The sequence below is a fragment of the Petromyzon marinus genome, chromosome 18 (genome assembly GCF_048934315.1).
Source record: "Petromyzon marinus isolate PM22_M1 ecotype Great Lakes invasive population chromosome 18, UKy_Petmar_22M1.pri1.0, whole genome shotgun sequence".
In the NCBI taxonomy this organism is placed as follows: Eukaryota; Metazoa; Chordata; class Hyperoartia; order Petromyzontiformes; family Petromyzontidae; genus Petromyzon; species Petromyzon marinus.
In genome coordinates this window covers 5826556-5843266 of record NC_133684.1, presented here as the reverse complement: position 1 = coordinate 5843266, position 16711 = coordinate 5826556, and the positions used below count along the sequence as shown (strand labels likewise).

The 16711-nt window shown below is 45.5% G+C and overlaps 1 protein-coding gene across 5 annotated transcripts in view; it reads left to right on the top strand.

Annotated features, from left to right (window-relative positions):
• The window catches only part of LOC116943612 (uncharacterized), an 84284-nt gene that overhangs the window by 44256 nt on the left and 23317 nt on the right, over positions 1 to 16711 (top strand). The window lies entirely within an intron of this gene.

The window sequence follows — 16711 nt, the reverse complement described above, 5'->3', positions numbered from 1 at the left end:
GCTTCAGATGCACAAGAAACTGAGACTGGGCACATGGAATATTCGCAATATGCTGCAACTAGGTAAAGTGCAGCTGCTTGGACGGGAGTTAGATAGATTGGCGGTGGACTTGTGTGGAGTGTCTGAAGTGCACTGGGAAGGTCAAGGACATTTCACAACATTGGAGGGACATGCCATCGTTTACTCTGGCTGCTATGTGCAGGGCATATCCGGGGGTGGGGGGGGGCGATATGGATTCACAGGAAAATTGCCGGAGCCCTCATTGGATATGAACCAATCAGTGACAGAATTATAGCTGTGTGACTGAGTGCTAAGTCGCGAAACATCATTCAAGTCTATGGACCTACAAGAGCTGCCAAGGCGGAAGAAGAGGATGGCTTCTATCAAAACCTGTCCAGGGCACTAAATCGGACTCCCAAAGGAGACATGTAACTGATAATTGTCGACTTCAATGCCAAAGTAGGGAAAAAGGAGCCGTGTGCACTCATAGCTGTAGTGGTACCATATGGACTCGGAGAGATCAATAAGGCTGGTGAACAACTGCAGGATCTTTGTTCAGAACATGACCTGGTATTGGCCAATATCTTGTTCAAGCATCATCCGAGGCGGCTGTGCACCTGGACCTCTCCAGATGGACAAACAAGAAATCAGATTGATTATATTGTGATAGCACAGCGATGGAAATCCAGCCTGATGAACTTCAAAACATATCTAGGGAACGGTTGTGACTTAGACCATCACTTGTTGTTGGCAACCCTGAAAGTTAAACTGAAGAAGGAATAAAGACAAAGTCCTATCCCACCAATGAACCTTGAGGAATTTAGAGAAGAAAGCAGTACAGTACATGGTAGAAGAGGAAGAAACACCTCAAGAGCTTTGGAAAAGCACAACGACTGTACTCTTGGATGTTACGAAGCAAACACTCGGATCTATCAAGGCTAGGAGACAGAAAACCTGGATTTTTTTTAAATGAGACCTTCTTTATCGAAGAAAAGGGAACCGAAGAGCAAATACCTCAAACGATATCAGGAGTTGAAGGCCGAAGTACAGCGGATGCCACGAATGGATAAGCAGAAGCAGTTGGATGGTATGTGTGAGGAACTGGAAGCAGCAAACCAAAAAGGAAATAAGAGGAAACTTTTCCAGGCAGCCAGGTCAATCACAATGAAATTTCGACCGTGACTGCAATGCATCCAAAATGCGACTGGGGAAAAAAATTCACAGAAACTTCACAAATTGTTGAGCGGTGGCGAGAGTATTGTGAAGACCTATATGATAATAACGGGGTGGTGTGGGGGGGGGGGAAGTCTCGAAAGAGATTACCAGGAGCGCGGGCCTCCTCCCCTTCATTCATAAGTTGCTCGAGCCATTCGTCAGACAGTCCTAGATCTACGAGTGCAGATGACGTCGCTGTGGAATTGTTTTAAAGAAGGAGGGGAGATGGCACTTGACAGGACGCACAGACTATGTGTGGCAATATGCGAAACTGGTGAATGGCCAGAGGATTGGACATACTCTGCATTCATGCCACAGCAGAAGGGTGATTCTAAACAGTGTACAAATTACAGGACAACAGCACTGGTTTCTCATGCTAGCAACGTCCTTATTAGATATCATCCTGGAACGGATCCGCTTAAAAACAGAATACGAGATTGCCGACGAGTAAGCTGGGTTCTGGCAAGGGAGAGGGACCAGAGACCAAGTCACCAATCTCAGAAGCTTCATGCACAAGGCAACAGAACATCATCAGCTGATGATGTACGTGCTTTGTGGACTTCAAGAAAGCATTTGACTCGGTCTCGCATGATGATCTCCGGCGGATCACGGCGGACCTGGGATTCCCACTACATCTGATTGACTTACTGGCCAAAACTTTATCAGGAACAACTTGCTAGAGTCAAAGTGGCGGGGACACTGTCAGAATAGTTCTGTGTCAGAAAGGGAGTCAGACAGAGATTTATGTCCTTTCTCCGTTCTTATTTAACATCCTGGCTGAAACGGTAATGAGAGAGACGTTTGATGGTTTCTTAGGAGGAATCCACATCGGAGGGCGATGAGTCATTTTGCTTGCCGGGTCCGATGTGGAGTTGCAGGAGTTGACACATCGCTTAGATTTGGTTAGTCACAAGTTTAACGTGGACAAGACCAACGTGGACAAGACCAAAGTGATGAGCAGTGATGGAGCAGCCTGCAACATCTGGATATAAGGGCATCTAACTGGAGCAAGTGGACACCTTTCAATGTCTTGGATCATTTATCACTGAAGATGCGAAGTGTTCAAAATAAATTCGAGCTACACTGAGTAAGGCGACTGGGTCATCCCTGAAGACAATTTGGAGGAATTACAGCATCCCCATTGGAGCAAAGCTCAGACTTCTGCATGCCATCGTGTGGCCAGTTGCTACGTATGGTTGTGAAAGTTGGACAATGAAGAAGAACGACGTGGTACAAATAAACGCCTTTGAAATAAAATTACTCAGACGGATATTACTGCGTGCATCGTGTACTGAAAAGAAAACAAATGAATGGGTTCTGGAGAAAGCTGGTGTTGCAAGAGAACTGTGAGAGGTGATACAATCAAGAAAGCTTAGCTTACTATGGTCATGTTATGAGAAAAAATGGAACTCGTTTGGTAAAGCAGATTGTCCAAGGCACAATACCCGGTTCACGTGCGCGAGGATGGCCAAGGATGACGTGGATAGATAACATCAGAGCATGGACGAGGCTCACGCTGGAACAGACAGTGAGGATAAGAGGAGACAGAAGTCAGTGACCAAGAATTGCCCATGGTGCGGCCAATTCTCGGATTGAGGATGGCTGAAGACAAGACAAGATACACTGCTCACTGCAAGAATTATGAATTGTAATTTTCTCCATCTCGTCACAATGCACTTAGAGCGAAATTGGGGGTGGGGGAGGGTAGGGGGGTATTGAAAAGCGAACAATAAATTGCAAAAAAAATACAGAATGTTCCCTCTTTGTCCTGCATATTGAGATGCAGTTGCATTTACATCGCTTGTATATACATATTGTGCAATTGTAATTGCATTGTGTTATCTTCTGCCGGTATAACACAGTGTCCTTCCCACTTGATTTGGCCATCGTCTTCGCCGTTCCACTTACGTCTGCTCATGACTTGTGTCCTGACAGACAATCTGCTTTCAAAAAAGCATGCCAAAGTCTACTGCTACGAGGATTACGATTATGTAAAAGGGAATAAACTGCGATTTGGGCTTCAAAAATAAATACAGAGGAACCAAAAGTGTATTTTAGGCACGAGAATAAAAGCGGCGGTTAAGAATAATCCGTCACAAGTCATTTTTTAATTCTCGAGAGGCCGGATAGGTTAAGTGACTGCAGCACTTTACCAAGTAAGCAATGAAAAAAGATATAATAACAAACAAGTACACATAATGGCAGAAAGAGCAGAGGCATTAAGTGTCCATTTGACACAGCGGATTGTGCGGAGGGGGGTGCTGGGTTATTAATTGCTGCATCCCTCTTTCCTTTCTGTCTCCCCCCCCGCCTGCATCTCGATTTTGACTTTCCTCTCCCGCGCCCTCCGGGCACGGCGTACGACGGTGTCGCACCGCCGACGATGGGACCCCACGAACGTTCAATATAATAACAAGTAATTTTTGTTCCCCGCCCCCCCCCCCCCCCCCGCGTCTTGTCGTGACCCACAAATAAGTAACGGCAGGCTTGCTCGGAGCGGTGCAGCAAGCGGCGTGACACGTGGGGAGGGTCACACAGCGTGACGTGGGGGGGGGGTCACGCTGCGTGACGTGGGGGGGGTCACGCTGCGTTACGTGGGGGGGGGGTCACGCTGCGTGACGTGGGGGGGGGTCACACAGCGTGACGTGGGGGGGGGTCACACAGCGTGACGTGGGGGGAGCTCACGCTGTGTGACGTGGGGGGGGGTCACGCTGCGTGACGTGGGGGGAGGGTCACACAGCGTGACTTGGGGGGGGTCACGCTGCGTGACGTGGTGGGGGGTCACACAGCGTGACGTGGGGGGGGTCATGCTGGGTGACACGGAGGGGGGGGGGGGGTCATGCAGCATGACAGTAAGAAAAGGACTTTCAATGAAACTAAACGAAACTATTTTTATTTATTTTACCACGTAAGGCTTACTGAGCTGTATAGCTGTTTTTTTCAGAAGCGACCTGGCTATCACAAATGATAGCTCAACGAAGTGGCTTATCATCATCATGAGGAAATTGACAGCAGCCAAATACTCTAAACGCACGTTTCTAAATGTGTAGGGAAAAACCGGAGGACCCGGAGAAAAATCCACGTGACCATGGGGAGAACACGCCTATTCCAAATATACAGCAGGCATCAGGGGTTTTGATCAAACCCACAAACTCCTGCATACCAGGCGAGGGAATGAACATCTCACCACCGTGGCGCCCCCTTACCTTTTTTGGTGGGCATCGCTTTAACTCACGCGTCGTCGTCACTGCGCAAGAGGGTCCTTGCGGTGACAGGAGTGACCGACGCGCGTTGCTAAAGTTAGGAACGCCACGTCAAAGATATTCCCCTCTAGTGCCCTCTTCGTGCGGCGAGGGGCCCTTGCAAGACAATAGCTCTTTGTTTATGTGGGCTGTGTCTGCCTGTAAGAGACACGCCACTCGGTTGGGCCTCATAGACGCGCACATGGCGGTCGTCGTCATCGTCATCGTCAACCATAAATATTTCCACTGCTGGAAGAAGGCCTTCCCAAGTCAGCGTCATCTCTCACGGCCTCGCGATACAAAAATCTGTCCAGCTCCTGCATGCGAGCTGATTTCATCGCTTCATCTCCGAAATGGTCATACTCTACTCTCAGGCGTGTTCCTTCCTTTGGCTGTTATTATGTCACGAGTCTCGACCATGGGTGCCACATTGGGGAGATGTTAACTACCTCGCCTAGTATACAGGAGGTCGTGGGCTCGATCCCGACCCTGATACCGACTGTATATGCATGTTCTCTTCGTGGTCGTGTGGATTTTTCTCCGGGTCCTCCGGTTTTTCCCTCCACATTTAGAATCAACGACATTACGCGTTTCGAGTATTTAGCTTCTGGCAATGTCCACGTGATAAGCCACTCTTCGTTGAGCTATCATTTGTGGTCAGGTCGCTTCTCAAAAAGAGCTATGTAGCTCATTGGGCCTTACCTGGGTTTTATATCAGCCCTCATCCCTTCTCGTGATGTCATGCCCATGCCCACTCACAGCCAATGCCTTGTCTCTGTTTTGCATTTGCTGTCTGAACAAATGTGTCCCTCTCTTTCTCGTAGTGTAATAACAAGCATGCACCTTTCTACGCTGCTTTTTTCACTTTCTAGATTTTTCTTCAATGTCTTTGTCAGTTCCCATGTTTCCGATGGATCAGTCAGTGCAGCTAAGATGCTCGGCGGTGTTTGACCGAAAGTGGGAAAATGTCGCAGAGATTGAAATGGAATAGTAATTGACAAAAATCTTAATCAAAACAGTAAACCAGATTACATATTCATTCAAAAGGGAAGTGGTTTGAGATGTTGAATGAGCAAATTTCTTTACCACACCTCTGAAGTACAATGCCTACATTCTGTCGTGCGAAGTTGAGGTTTGTGCACAAGGTCATGAACGTACAGCCTCTCCTACCTCACCGTATCTAGGCGTTGATCTTATCAGGGAATATTAAGTTTGCGGGCACATTATGCGAAGGAACTGGGACCTCAGACTGTTTTTGTATGAACACTGTCGATAACCGCAAGATATTAAAAACAGCCAGCGAAGAATAAATATAAACAAGAGCTGAACTGACACCGAACTTTAGATTGAAAAATAACGAGTAACTTTTTGTAGAGCTGCTGGGCCCGCGATGGACCTTTACGATGAAAGCTAACGTCTGCTCGGTTTCCAACGTGGCACCAGTGAGCAGTACTTTGTCAAATCCCAGATAGCACATCGAGAGGAATCGAGGATGGGGGGTGGTGGGGGACGGACAGGGGCAGCACTTTTTCCCCGGGAGGTGTCGGCTTCGGCTGAGAGAAAGCGTCCAACATTTCCTTCCGCCGTGGCAGGAGACGTTTTGGGTCTTCACACTCCCATATAGTGGAGGCCTCGCCTAAACCCACACAGTGGCCATGGGTGGCAAGCGTTCACCGCTAGCGACGGTGGCTCGTCAAGAGCTCGCCGACTCGGTGAAGTGAGGAGGGTCAGGGCCCACCGTGACCCGTCTCCTGTGGCACAGTCAATTACGCGACCGTGAGGGAGACAGGACGAGGTGGAAGCGGAGGAGGCGTTGGAGGAAGGGGGTGACACAAAACTCTGGCGTTGCGGGCAGACCGGCTCGGGGAGGGCGGCTGGTTGCAAATTAAATCGTTTCTCCAAATCGTTGAGCTCCGAGAGGCACGGGAGCAGGCTGCACACCATCACAACACGCCTCAAAATCCCTTTTTGATGAATAGCTTTGCTGTCAAGCAGACAGGTACATTAAAAACGCGAGCCTTTCCTTTTTAGCTGCCATCGAAATTCAATTTCTTCATTTAATTCTCGGGGTTTCCATTATTGTTGGGTTTCCCCTCCCCCAAACCACCTTTTCTTCAATTCTACGCTCGAATTATCTGTAACTTGGCTACCAATTTCTTAACGTGCGCTAAGAAATATGGATGACGGTAGGTGGAAATTGACATGCAGATATTACTCGGATTGTAATTCACATCCCTGTTGTAAATAGTCTGTATTAGTAAGAAATTCTGAGAAGAATTTACCAAAATGCGCTATGTGTACAAATGCAATGATCTTTTACATATCGTGAGACCTAGGTAATTAAGCATAACTACATTAATTTTGCACTTAAAAAAATAATTGGAGGTGGAAGTGTAATGATACATCCGTTAACTCCTTAAATCTATTTGAATGTTCTTGAATAATGCATGGAATTGTGGATTTTATTCAGTTAATATTCGCTGTAATTCTCATTACTTTTGCAGCTACTAGAGGAACTACTTTGGACCACACAATCAATTCTTGAGTCACTACCCAGATTCTTGGCAGTTCATTGAGTAGTGTGACAAGCCTATTATTTGTATAGGTACCGTAATTATTTATTTACAAAGCATAGCCTCACAGAGTCTCAATACTACTTGAGGAGGATCCAACTTTGAAGAATAATTTTAACTTGTAACACGCTCACTCTTGAAGAGAGAGGTGTGTGAGGAATCATAGGCAAGTGGGAAAGGCAGCCAGGGAGGCAAGCCGGGCAACAACAATTGTGCAAGCTCTGCGATGTTCGATATATGAAGGTAATTTCGGCCAATTACTAAGTGTTAACATGTGGGAGGATACTGCAGCACCTGGAGAAAGACTACACTTGCAAGGGGGAAGCGCTCTATCCCATACAAATGGAACAGGTGGAGTCAACACTTGTTGAAGCACATTCTCATGGCATCCCGACGTCCAGCCGTGTCAAGGGAGTTTCACAACATTTGTGCAGTGATCCACCAACGCCCGCCCACACAGTGTCGGATTATAGGCGGGCGCCACCGCCGCTCGGTTGTTGGACCAATGCCTTGTTTGAGAATGTGGTGTGCACGTGGGAGAAAAAAACAGAGTTCACGGAGAAAAGCCCCGACGTGAAAACAGCTCACTCACAATCGGCGCAGAGAGGTCGCGTTTTCTCTCCTGATTTCTCCGTCCACAAATCAGAGTAATTGATGACACATTTGACCTGAGTTTGATTCCAAGTGTTGGCTAATATTAATGGCGAGTGATATCTGAACCTGTCCTACCCCCCACCTTCTCCTCCCCCCGCCACCTGTCATCATCCCACACTGATCAGAGTGGTGACGTATGGTCAAACAACCCCCCCGATTGAACCATCATTTAAAAATTATTATTTGTAAACGGCATTGGTATTTCGTTTTTTATGGGATAGAATGTGTCTTATGAAAGCAATCCTATGAGCTCTGATAAAAAGCCATCCGGGTACAAAAATGCATATTTAACTTAACTACACTGACTTAAAAAAGTACAGGTCTGTTCGAAAGATAAAAAGACTGGTTTCAACTATTCGAAACATTAAAACTGCTGCCATTTTAGTTTGTATAATCCAAAGCTTGGATTGCAAGTGTGTTTGCTTCATATGATGCCCTTTGCATCGAGGGAAGGTTTTGCTGAGCTGACATCTGACATCTCAGACACCCAGCACCAGAACCAAACATCAATGCGGAGGAAAGGAGAGAGACATTCAATGTATGTTTAATGTGTGCAGAGCCAGCAAATGCCTTCCATATGCGCGGATAAGTTAAAAAACACACAAAGGTTGTTGGCTGGCTCAGAGGTCTGATTTTGTGTCAGTGCGATGAGCTGCCATTGTCAAGAATTAGAATTTGGGTTTTAGCTGATGTTGGTTAAACGGAGTTTTTTTTAAGGTCAAATGAGTTGATTATCATAGCCTAGTCAAAACATTAAAACACCATTAGGTTTAGTTTGAATCATAAAAAAAGGTTTTACCCTTTCTGGCATGAATACAATATGTTCAAATAAGAAATAGACATCTATTACCAGGCATTAAGTCTGCATTAACCGCACATACTTGTACAAAAAAATGCAAAAAAAGTGTTATTTACTAATTGCTTATGCCTCAAAAGTACAGAAAATAGCTATTATTCCCACACAAACTTTGCTTTTGTGACCAGGAAAATTATATTTTGAAATGTACTTATTTTCCGGAACATTCCAGATGGATTCAGTGCTGAGTAAACTTGGAGTAACTTCTAGAATATTCTAGAACTTTACAGTAATATAAATCTCCATATATATAAGGAAAAGTTGTAAATATGTGTGTCTGTTTTAAAATGTTTAGCGACATGCAACAAACTGGAAATTTGCCATGTGGGTACTTTCCAGACTGTACACCATGCAAAAATGATAACAATAGACTTTTTTTGGGGGGGGGGGGGGGGGGGAGCTCAATAATGCAGATATTTTATGCACGGCTAGTGAGCTGTGACGTCAAATATGTCACGTGACCCGCGCCACCACCGGTGACGATTATTTTAACCGGTCCTGGGTCTCCCCTAGGTCGACTCAGCCTCAAACCACTAACTGCTGTGGTGTGTGAACATCGCCACTGGGGAGACAAAGGCAGCCGGGCGTGGTGGATTCAAGTCCCGGGCGAAGCCGGGTAGTACAGCTAGTAGTAGTATAAATACAGGGGCCTTAAGCCTACCAGTTCAGTTTAGTTCCAGCTGCCTAAGTGGATACATATCTGCATTTTTCTGAGATGGCATCAAGAGGCTGCATCCGGCAGACGCATTTTGCTTTGTCTGCGGCCAATTTATCAAGACAAGAGCGAAACAGTACTCTGTGGAAGCATCTGCTAAGATGTGTGAAGCCTACAAGGCATATTTCGGCATGCCTGTCAGGGATCACCTGCGAGCAATGCAAAAACAACTCTGGAAGGTAACATGGACAATTGTTGCTCGGAATTTGATGTTATAAAATTTGTTAAAAACGTTACAAATTGTAAAAGTTTTACATTTTAAAATGTTTTAAAATTTTCCATCATATTGAAAACTTATATATGAAAAATGTTGCGAGAATCACTTACACATTAGCAATGGGTGAAATAGATGTACTTTTGAAGGATGGTACAGAGGGGAAAAGAGAGCCATGAAGTTCGCTATCCCAATAATTTGGTGGGAACCCACTGACCACTCAAGTAACTGCTACTTCTGCATGGTGGACCCTTCCAAACGTCGGACTGGCAAGAATGCACCTGCTATCACGTATCCTGACCTTCATCCATCACCCCGGTGCCACACTGCCATGAGCTCCTCATACCCACTCCTCCGAAGAGAGAGCACCCGTCTTTAGAAGAGAGCAGCAAGTCAGAGAGCGAGGACGACGATGTTGATCCAGATGACAATTTCAGAGGTGAAGCTGAGGAGAGAAACCCATACTACCCCAACCAAAAAGACCTCAACGACTTGATCAGAAATCTTGGTTTCACCAAGTCCAATGTCGAGCTTTTGATATCTAGGCTCAAGCAGTGGAACTTGTTGGATGAAAGTGTGCAAGTCGCAGATCAGAGGAAGCATCACCAATCTTTTTACAGCTTCTTCACCCGTCAAGATGGGCTCTGCTTCTGCCACAATGTGACCAGTCTGTTCGAGGCAATCGGAATCGCCTGTAACTAGAATGACTGGCGCCTCTTCATTGACAGCTCATCCAGGAGCCTCAAAGCCGTGCTGCTCCATAATGGTAACAAGTACCCGTTTCTTCCCCTGGCTCACTCGGTGCACCTCAAAGATGATTACAACAGCATCAAGACCTTGCTGGATGCCTTGAAGTATGATGAGTACGGCTGGGAGGTCATCGGAGACTTCAAAATGGTGACATTCCTGCTGGGTCTCCAAGGCGGTTTTACCAAGTTTCCCTGCTATATTTGCCTTTGGGACAGCAGGGACACCAAGGCGCACTGCCACAGGCAGGACTGGCCACAGCAGACCGAGTTCTCTGTGGGGAGGAACAACGTCAAGTGGGAGCCACTGGTGGACCCCCGGAAGGTGCTGATGCCACCACTGCACATCAAACTGGGCCTCATGAAACAATTTATCAGATCTGTAGATAAGGAGTCGGCAGCCTTCAAGTACCTTCAAGACATCTTCCCTAAGCTGTCTGAGGCAAAGGTCAAAGCCGGTGTCTTTGTCGCACCACAGATAAAGAAGATCCTGGAGTGCAATGAATTCCCCAAGAAGCTCACTAGTAAGGAGAAAGCGGCTTGGGACAGCTTTGTCACAGTGATTCGTGGCTTCCTGGGCAATCACAAGGTCGAAAACGATGTGGAGCTGGTTGAGACTCTGGTTAAGAACTACGGCACAATGGGCTGTAGGATGTCCCTCAAAGTCCATATCCTTGATGCTCATCTTGATCAATTCAAGGAGAACATGGGAGCGTACTCGGAGGAGCAAGGCGAGCGCTTCCACCAGGATATACTGGACTTTGAACGCCGCTACCCAGGACAGTATAACGAGAACATGATGGGAGACTACATTTGGGGGCTGATTCATGAAAGTGATTTACAGTATAATCGTAAATCTCGAAAAAGTACTCATTAATAAATATTTTGTAATTTTTGTATTACGTTAGTATAAATACATTTACATTTTGATTCATATGTAGTTTATTTTTATTTTATGTGAACAAAAAGACACAAATTCGCCCGTTTTGAAAATAGGTAAATTTCAAAATATCACTGTCCTGGTCACAAAAGCAAAGTTTGTGGGGAATAATAGCCATTTTCTAAACTTTTTAGGCATAAGCAATTATGAAATAACACTTACTACCCAGGAACAAAAATTGTGTTACATAGTTGAATGTGTTGCACTGTCGTTTAAACTAAATGGCCCGCATCAGAGACAGCCTCTTTTATGGCTTTGTCTCACCAGTGCCAGACCAAAGGCTGCTGCCAAAAGGTGAACAGCACAAGGACAATGCAAACACCAAGGCATTTATAGCTCGGGTTAATCAGTATTTTTTATATTGATAACTGGCCAAAGTGTCCCATAAGTTTAGTTTGGTCTGTCACTAAATACAAAAATAATGTACATTTACGGCCCTTTGTGAGTGTCAAGGTGGTCATGGGGTTTGTTTGACCAATTCATAACCACGCTAGTGTGAGAAGCCCAGGACTGGTTCCAACATCATTCGCTACCGATGTTAGCCACGGCCGGGAATTGAACTCTGGTCGTTGGATTCGTTAGTGCAGTTCGATGATCGTCTACGAATTCCAGCACTGAGGACTACTTACCTTATGGTTTGAGTGACGTGTGACAAAACATTTATAGCAGAGCATATGAAAATATGCACCACTTAGTGTGGACAACAGCCCATTGAATGGACCGAAGAAGCATGTTTTGTTGATCTCATCCTCCAAAGGCCATTTCCCAAGACGGCACAATGTTACGCTGCTGTTTCTCGAGAGTTCCTTACAGAAATGTATTCATCCCGAGACATGTTGCTCATAGCACAATCACAGCTATAATTGGAAGTAGAAGAAGAAGAATAAGAAAGCAACAACAACACCACTTAATTTACTCCCGACCTTACCCGGCCGCATTTTGCGCACGCGCGTCAGAGACGGCAGCAAGGGCAAGTAACAACAACAACAAAAGGCGGAAAGACGAAAATATCTGCGGTATATATAAGGAAATAAAAAACACCCAACGCTGTCAGCCTAATTGACAGCTCGGAGGGAAGCGCGATTGCAATCGCAGCGAAATAAGTGCAGCCACGACAAAGCCGACTGCTTTTGCACGAAGCTGTCGGTAGATCCCCCTGGCACACGTAGGTAGGTGTGCTGATGCGGCTTTTGTGCTCTCAGATCTCGGTGACTCTGGCAGTATTCTGACAGCCGGTGCTGATACAGGAGGGGTGTCTGTGATAAAGGGTGATGGCTTGAAACGTCGGCGGGCCCTGTTCCAAAAATATGTTTCCCTGGCACATAAAACCTTTATAGTGTAACAGTTATATTTGACAGATATATGTCAATTCCACTGGCGGGATGTTTGATCGTACGACACCACACTGCTCGGTGTGAGCTGGCGGAGGGACCGGTGAAGATACCACTGGCCACTCATGTTAGCCATGGTCGAGAATCCAACTTAGGCTCGGTGGGTTCACAGTACAGTGTGATAACCGCTGCACCACCGCTCCACCCCCGCAATAGTTTTATGCTGGTCGAGAGAGTTTGCTTTTACAGGGTGCGATACACAGTTGTCAGCACGGCACAAATAACGTGATTTTGGCTGTGAAATGTGCAGTGGCTGTGTTCTGCTATACCCTGATCTCCTTTATTTCACAAAAAACACCCATCACGCTCGTCAATAATACGGCTTTAAGAAGGAGATGTATACATAGCCGACGTTTCAAGCAATGGCCCTTCTTCACGGCACATAGAGAGGCTGTTAATGGCCTTTCTGTGTGCTGTAAGGAAGGGCCATGCTCACAATGTCGCCTATTATATATTTATTTTAAGGCACTGTTATTGACGAATGTATTGAGTTGTTTTTCGTTCTTGTGCACTAATGCCAACACGGTATCACGAAATGTTTTAACCATGTTTTAAAATCAAGATTAATACTTTTTTTTTTCCAATGGTGACCGACATTATTTTGTTGCTGTGGTCTTCCACTTTTATATTTTGGCTTTTGTAAAATTCCAGTGACAAAGATTTGAGCCTGTTTGTGTAAGTGATGTTAGTCAGCACCTATTCGTGATGTGACTATGAATATGGTGTTGCAATCCCAAGCAGCTTCTGTCTGGCTGAATAGAGGGGGTTAAACAGGCTACAGAAGAGGTGGACTAATACGATACAGGAGGATGTGGAGCTGAGAAGCCTTGCCAAAGTCTGGTACCAGCCGTGTAAAGATCGACCTCTGTGGAGGAGGCTCATGAAGTACGCTAATGGGCAGTTGGAGGCAGTCGACCTGCAACAACAGCGGAGGGCAGAGGAGTGACGCTCACAACGATGAGTAGAGCACAGGGCGGCTAAAACACAGCAAGTTAGCACAGTATGGAGCGCAGGTGGTGCGCCTGTCAGTCATCTCAGTTAGTCAAACCATGGAACCTGGACCTGTCTCCTGACCTCCTGTCAGCGAGCCTTCGACGCATGGCCTAAAAGTGCACCTAGCCTGGAACAATCGCTGTGGTGACATAACCGCCACTTAGTGGCGAATGGCGGCTGCTGTTGCTATGGTATGGCTAGCACTGCACATGCCCACCTAACTTTCTCAGGCAATTACTAATCTCACAATGCACCAGGTGTTCATTTTGGTTTGAGTCCACCTAGGGGAGCATCAGACCATTGTTAGATAACAGCTGGTAGCGGTGATGTTTATTAAGCTAGTCAATGAGTTGTCATCTCGCTTATATTGCTTCCTGTTTGTACTTGTGTTGTCTGTCCTGTTTTGTTTGCCTAAATGATAACATTAGCATTGATTTATATGTTGCATATCATTTGCATAGATTGTGGGGTACTCGGTTCGAAGTATGTATTATGATCGCACGAATCGGTTTTAATCGATGAGTCGACGTATGGCTACTCGCCGAATGGTTCTCATGTTCAGAAATCAAACTCAGATGACTGATTGTATCGCACTGCATGCCTCACTGCTATAGCTGCCAACCATAACCTTTAACACAAAAGACAAAGATCCCCCATATAGCCTCAACAGACTATCGGGGCAGTGCTGTTAGCGGGCACCTTTGTAGGCCGGCATGGCACATGAAGGGGGTGGGTGGTCAGCACCACGCCCAGCCGCCTTTTTCTCTCCATTGGCGACGTTTTCACACCACACCAGGTACTCATTTGAGGCCGTCGACCTATGGGAGGTCAAAGACCAGCTCCGATAATGGTCACTGGTGTTGGCTATGAGTGGGAATCGAAATCAGATCGATGGGTTCGTAGCAGAGCACGCGAACCACTACACTGCTGCTCCCCGTACACAGCCACACTCGTAAACTATTGGCGATCCGGTTATAACACCGTGCCAGTACAGAACCCCTAATGAACCAAAATATCACCAAATTGCATCTGTTCTCTCCTTCACCAGTCACTCAACAGCACACAGACTATAGGTCATTCAGCCCTTGCCACATCTCAGTTATTTTGTAATTTTAAAACCATTAAATATTCTGTCCTTTTCCCCAATTCTATCTGAATGGTCCTATCGGTGTCACGTCATGAGACAACATTCATTTGAAACTTTAGCAGAGTGATGCAACCTTTTTCCAGAAGAGAAAACCCCTCTGAAGTAGATGTCACAAAGCTACCTCTGACTTCTTTCCAGTGATGCCTGGTCCACAGAGTAGTGGGTGGTACCTTTCCATGCAACCTGCCACCGTGGGTGCCATGGTGGCCAGATGTTAACTACCTCATCTGGTTTACAAGAGGTCGTGGGTTCGATCCCAACCCTGACCCCTATATATGTGGAGTTTGCGTGTCTTTCTCTCTCACTGCGGTCACATTGATTTTTCTCCGCATCCTCCGGTTTTTCCCTTCACATTTGGAATTAACATACGTTTAGAGTATTTGGCTGCTATAAATTTCCACATGATGAGCCACTTCGTTGAGCTATCATTTGTGGCCAGGTCACGTCTGAAAACGAGCTATATAGCTCAGTGGGCCTTACCTGGTGAAATAAAAATAGTTTAGTTTAAACATTTTTTTACAGAAAGTAAAAACTATATTTTTCATTGCAATTTATCCAAATCAAGTGCAAAACCAAATGTTACGTTATGTTTAAAAAACAAATACTCATCAGTGACTGGGCTGAGATCATTAGCTTGAGATCATTAGCGAGCACGTGAGAACTATTTTTTAATCAGAGGCAACCGAAATCCAGCTTTGAAGCATGCAATATTCCAGCAGTCCTGGCTCATCGCTCTGACCCCTGAGCGAGCCATCTCCATCATCTCAGTTTATTTTAAATGGCTTGAGATTAGAGATATGTGCCCGTCTGCCTGCGAAGTGAGACGTGTGAAATCCGACGCGTCTTCTTGACAGGTTTTGGTTATTAAGTGCGCAGTCGTGCGGGTCAATAATCGGCGCCCTTTCCCTGTGGCACAGATGGTGAGCATTTATTCATTGATTTAAAATGTGATCGCTACTAAAGTTCTAACAAGCTCAAAGGACGTTAGAGGTTTTGGCACCTTTACATTTTTTATGCCTTTGCTAACATGAATGGGCAACAAGAAATAGTTCATGAAGTTTAATGACACGCTGCTATTAATTATACGCTTGCCAATTTATTTTTCATTAACATATGTGGAGATTTTGATTTAAAGCTTTCGTGACTGCAGTAATTCATATTCTTAGTTTTTTCGGTAAAGTCACGTTGAAGAGAAACAACAGAATAACAAAATATATATAAAACAATAAAAAATTCTCACGACGTTTCGACCATAACTCAAACGGTCATCATCAGGTGTGTCGGTTTGCATAAATGTATTTTTAAAACGGCATATTTATTTATAAAAAAAAACGTTTGCGTCACGCGCAGCGATTGGCAGTTTGCCCAGGACTAGTCCATCTATTTTTTGAAAAGAGGAGGGGGGAGACGAAATTTTTTTTTTATGTATGCTGTCTGAAAGCCACTGTAAGCGTGAACAATCAATCAAGAACTGAAATGATTTATCAAATCTTTCCAATGATTGCTAAGATAGAATCCATCTTCTCGGTTGAAATTGTCTCTGTGCTTGTATATGTGGATAGCCTCATGAACGAATCTCTCATGGAAGCCAGATGGCTTACAAAGAACCTCCGTCTTGGAAAAGTCAATGGCATGTGAGCCTACTGAATTAGAACAATGATCTGCTACGGCCGAGGTGTTGGTCCTACCGTGTTTAAGGTCTGCTTTATGTTCACGAATGCGGTCCGAGATGTGATTCCGGACATACAATACCCTGGTGTCTACAAACTAAGTTGCCTCTGTGGTAGTAGTTACATTGGAGAAACCAAACGCCATATCTCGGACCGCATTCGTGAACATAAAGCAGACCTTAAACACGGTAGGACCAACACCTCGGCCGTAGCAGATCATTGTTCTAATTCAGTAGGCTCACATGCCATTGACTTTTCCAAGACGGAGGTTCTTTGTAAGCCATCTGGCTTCCATGAGAGATTCGTTCATGAGGCTATCCACATATACAAGCACAGAGACAATTTCAACCGAGAA